Raw genomic sequence first — 5,671 nt, 5'->3', positions numbered from 1 at the left:
ACTATCACAGAAATTGAAGATGAAGATGAGAAAGCCGTAGCTCTAGCCTACATGCGCATGACTATCACTGCCCAGCAAACACATACATTTGATGCGTTGATCGATGAGGGAGTTGACTTTAATATCTTGACTCGTGATCATTGGATTCAAATTGGCAGACCATAATTGTAGCCCACTAATGCTAAACTCAGCCCATTTGGGGGCAATCATATGCAATTTTGGGAAAGGGCAAGGTTGCAGTATCTATCAAGTTAGAAAGCATACCAATGAACTTTTATGTGTTTCCAAATACAAAGGATGCAGCTATGAAATTGTTGTTAGGACATAGGTTTGAAAAGTAGACACTTTGTGACATCGACTAATCTAGCCATCAACAATGTACATATAGTCATGGCTTTTAGCAAGGGCAGTGCGGCTCCATCAAAGCCTAGAAAGCCACCAGTAGAGTGACCCACTACCAAGCCTAAGGAGGGGGTCATCACTTGTCACAACCTGCCAAACCTCAAACCCGGCAAACCATTGAAATCAAAGCTTAGGTCCATGCACCACAGGTCAAATGGATGCCTAAACATTAAGGGTTGCTACCTAGAAGTGCACAATCATGACCTCGCAAGCCTAGGAACTTGTATTCCAAATCTAGGAGGCATAGAAGAGACTATAGGCAAAGACGAATGTCAATCCACAAGGGGTTCCCAAAACCTTATTGAAAGCACAAGGCTACTGCGAAGGTAACACATGGATTTGGGTACCTAAAGAAAAGATGGCCCAGGATCCTACTCAAAGGTCACCCTCAAACTCGACCACACCAAGCCTTGTGGTAGAAAAAGCACCAATACCACAAACAATTCAAGCTACAAAGCACATTGAGCCTCAAACGCATAAGCCAACAAAGCCTAAATAGATCCATTGACCAAAACCATAGCCTATTATTGACAAATTCCCTCAACTTAGTCCTACTAGTGCCCCTAAGACCTCACAAGCCTCTAGTAGCATGGCACCTGCAACTCCGACCAATCACATTCCACAAGAAGCCCAACAACATCCTCAAGTGCAACTATAGCCACAACCATCAGTTGTCAAATTATCTAGTTCCAATCAAATCCCAACAACCTGAAGTCCTTAGACCCTCTTACGAATGAATATCAATTCTCACTTTGGGCATGGACTTTGTTGAAAATACGAGGGATGACTTGGTCACCTTCCTTTGACGGTTGGAAACCACATTTACCACACTTGCTAAAAGCTATGATCAACTAGACCTAGGTCTTTTGGATGAGCCTTTAGCAATAGAGATATGCATGCTACTTTTCTCATGGGGGGAATCTAAATTCGTATTTATTAAGGCTCCCTAGGCAGCCAAGGAGTTAATTGCCACCAAGATATCCCGAGAACATGCACAAAAACAATACCTCATTATGCCTTATGACAAGAGCACAATCCTTGCCACTAACCAAGAAATGGACGAGTTGAAATGGCTTCCTGACAATGACTCCTCTTTCTTGAAGAAATGGTATGCTATCTGACTTCACTGGGAGTAAGAGAGCTACGAAATCATGACCAGTGCGGAGTAAAGATGTGTAATCAAAACCTCAGAGGATGACCCCACTTATGTAGCTCCAACTTCCTATAGGGTGTTGACCACCATTTGTAACCATCCCCTAGAAGAGCACCTCTTGACCCACCTATATTAAGATCTAATTCTGATTGAGGAGTTACACATTGCCAGTCAAATCAACTTTGGTGACCTCCTCATAGATGTTCTCACATATATCACTCAAGTAGGCATCTGTCCATTCGACATGGGCCACTATGATAATCTAGAATATAATTCTAAATTCTATGATTGGCTCATGCAAAAGTAAAACACCACAAGCATGCGATGAATTCCCTTAACCTCTCAAACCTTAATCCTAGGAAGGATTATTCTCAATTCCAAAGGGGAGGGGTAAAGGTGAATCGAACATGTAAGGTGAATGAAACATGCAAGGAAAAAAGCCTCAATCAATGCCCAAAAGAAAAAAATAATGGATGCAAATCAAATTGTTATTGAGGAAAAGTGTCATAAATTTTTTGGAATGAATGGACTACTTGAAGGGAATTTCTCTTTTGGTACTAAAGCATTTTATTCTTTCCGTAAAAGCATAATTAATTCCTACTTACCTTTTAGTAAGAATTTATCTTTAAAAAACTAATGGTGAACTATGGTATCATGGCAAGAACTCAAAATGGGAATACAACAGGATTCGACCCATCAATTTCCATTCATAGAAGAAGAAAGGGAAAAGTACCACATCTCCCTCGATAATCGTGCCTACAACAAGCTAAAGTTTAGAACCATCCACAACATTGAAGAAGTCGTGGCCAAGGAGGAGGTTGCCAAAAGAGTTGTGGAACATTGCAATCTTGCTAAATATATCAAGAAATTCAGGCAAGAGAACCACACTAAGTGCGTAGAGTTCTTGAGAACCTACAATCCTGACAGAGAATGTGGCAATGTGACAATCCGAAGAGTAGAAGGAGCCAAGTAGGTACATGTCTAGTTGAGTAAAGTCTTAGTCAAGAAGGCATTAGGATTGGAGCACAAAGTGGAAAGGAGGCCAAAAAGGGATGTTTATGCCATACTGAATATGAAGAAGGACCAGGTTCTTACCAATGATGGCATCAATATCACACAATCAATGTGCCCATGCTGGAGAGCCTAGCAGCCCATTCATTAGATGAGATTGATTGGAATGGGTATGTGAGAAAGACTAGCAACCAATGAGCCAATGCATTAGCCCAAGGGAGCAAACCGGGAAGGAGTCAATGAAATTTTGGACAAGTTGCCTCCCCACCATGAACGAGAGAAATCCAGTGAAAGAACACTAAGTGACAAAGAGGAGGAAAAGGCTCCATAGGCGAAGTAAGAAGAAGAAAGAAGGAAAAAGGGGAAGACCGACTTAGAAAAGGCTAAGAAAGAATCTAAGAAAGCAAAGGAAGAAAGAAAAAAGAAGGAAAAGCAGGAGTCAAAGAGGTCAAAAGGAGAATCAAAGAGAACCAAACGCACAGAAGGAGGAAGACAGTTGAAAGAGAGGAAGAATCGAGAAGGAAGGTAGAAGAGGACATCATGCTAACAATGCACATGTCAATAGAACAACAATGCAAACAAGACGAGTTGGGTGCCATAAGCCCACCACAAGAAGAAGGGCCAAGCTCAAGTGCCCAAGTTCTAGATATCATGCCACCTCTAGTGAAATAAGGCAAGGGCAAGGGCCTAATGGATCACATCGCTACTCTCCCAATGCCTGCCACCCCAGTCACTGCACCCACCCAAGGCTCTTCTACCCTGGTGAATGCTAGCAATCTTGTGGCTTGGGTGCTATTTCTGGTCAATAAAGAGACATGCAACTCGAGATGTGAAATCCAAATGGGACCCCAAACGGCAGAAGATAGAAGCATCTACAACCATTGGTCCCACCACACTTCCCTTGTGTACAAACTACGATGACTATATATAGGAAAACCTGTCACAGCTAGTGGACCGGGCGAAACAATACAAGAAAATAGCCGTCACTGAGCTCGAGGCCAAAAGGGAGACAATGGCAATCTCTCAATTAGAAAGAACCCGTCACGTGGTCATGTATCAAAAAGAGATCAAGGTGCTAAATGAGAAGCTCGAGGCCAAGGGAGGAGAAGAAAAGATGTGGTAAGCAAAGCTTGCAGTGGAAACAAAAAGCCTCATGGGCCTACAATGCCATTATGATGAGCTAGTAGTGCTATTTAAAGGTCTGCAAAAGAAAAATGAAAAGAAACAAAAAATTGCAAAGTAGCTAGTAGCAGCAGAAGAAGAGAGAAGCCGACGGCACCAAGAGCACATAGAAGATATGGAAAAGAGGATGGCCCCAGAGCTTGAGAAGCAACATTGCTTGGAAAGAGAAATCAAGGAACAGGAGAGAAGGCGGCATTAACCTACACGCATAATGAAAGCCTAGAAGAAATGAAGAAAAAACAAGATGAATGGGTGGACAAGAATGAAGGAAGGGTGGGAGACTTAATGTGCTGGCTAGCCCTTGTAGAAGATGATAGGGTGTTAGTAGAGAGTACATCAGAGGCCGCAAAAGTGACATTGGAAGCCTACCAACACACCTTTCTCAACACTCTCTTGGATGCCACATAATCAAAGGAGGAGGAGGAGGTCGTAAATAATTAAGGAGAAAGCTGGTGATCATCCAAAGGGCTCTAAGAAACAGGCTAAACGGCCCAAAGAAGCAGAGTCACTAGAGCACATGAGAGAAGAGAGGCAAAGACCAATTGAAAACATAGGGCCAAGTTTTGAAAGGGCACAACAAGATGCACCTTCTTACTAGAAGGTTATTAGGACAAGATTTCACTTTGCAAGAATACCGCCTCCCACCACACTTTCTTCATCTCAATGCCAGCAAAAGATAGCTATGCAATAGCTAGGTCCAAGATGTGCATGTCCCTTTTACCATATTTTTTGTAGGGCCCTTTAAAAAAAAGAGTTCTCACTCCATGTAGGCCACAGTCACTACACCTAGGGGTTCTCAAGTTAGGAACGTTCGCTGGCTTTGATCGACGGGCTCCGTCCCTAACCCCCTAGCCCAATTTGATTTCCCACTTCATGGTTAGGGAAACTTAAGGCTAGACTTCCAAACGTGTCTCCCTAAGCTCTGCACCACACCTACAATGATGTATGAACTAGGTCATCAATTGTGGGACAACATCAAGGCTTGCCTAAGGTGCCGACCCAACTTCGAGTTCCACTCGCACTTGCACCATGCACTACATGGAGAGGTAGAAACACCCCTTAGGAAGTGCATAACTTTGTCTTGTAGGTTAAGATCATGTCATATTGACCTCGGAGTGTATGAGGAGGGATCCATCCAACACCATATTCAATTTCCAGGACCGATCCGTTCACCAGGAAGATCTGTCCATTCACCATTCTCCAAGGAGGATCTGTCCAACACCATTTTCAATTTCAAGGATAGATCTGTCCATCTGCCATTCTCCAAGAAGGATCCATCCAACACCATGTTCAATTTCAAAGGATAGATCCACCCATGATCAGCATCATAGAGGGACCCACCCTAACACCATCTTCAATTTCAAAGGGAAAAACCATCCAACACCATCCTCAGTAAGGGCTTGTATACAAACTCAAAAATCCAAGTTGCTATAATCACCCCACTTTCTAACTACTACCCATCAGTGCCATAGGACTAGCACTTGGCTATTAGGAGGGTGGTAATGTTAACCTCAGCACAAGATGTAATAAAGCCAAATTCCATAGCAAGATTTTAAACTAAAAATACAAGAAATAGACATAAAATGCGAGGAAGCCATAGCCAAGGTAGCTTGGCAAGAAATGGTATTGCCAATATTGGTTGAGAATCAAATGATGAGAGGCTGCAGCAAGGTATGCACCCCAAGCTATGGTGGGCAAGAGTATTCACCCTCTTAGATGGTGGGAGGTTGAGACCTCAAACAATATATTTTTGTAAAATGGCAAAAAGATCCTACACATGTTACACCTCCACCTTTTATACTTACCCTAGACTAAGGCATTTATGCTAAGCATTTATGCTTTATTAGAAGCCATCCCGACTTAAAAAATCTTTGTCCTCAAAGTTGTAATTGGGACAATTGATAAAGGAAGATTACAAGAATA

The sequence above is a fragment of the Lygodium microphyllum genome, chromosome 27 (assembly GCF_053477565.2).
Source record: "Lygodium microphyllum isolate KBCC chromosome 27, Lygodium_microphyllum_v1.1.10, whole genome shotgun sequence".
NCBI lineage: Eukaryota > Viridiplantae > Streptophyta > Polypodiopsida > Schizaeales > Lygodiaceae > Lygodium > Lygodium microphyllum.
Note: the sequence above shows the minus strand (reverse complement) of the source record.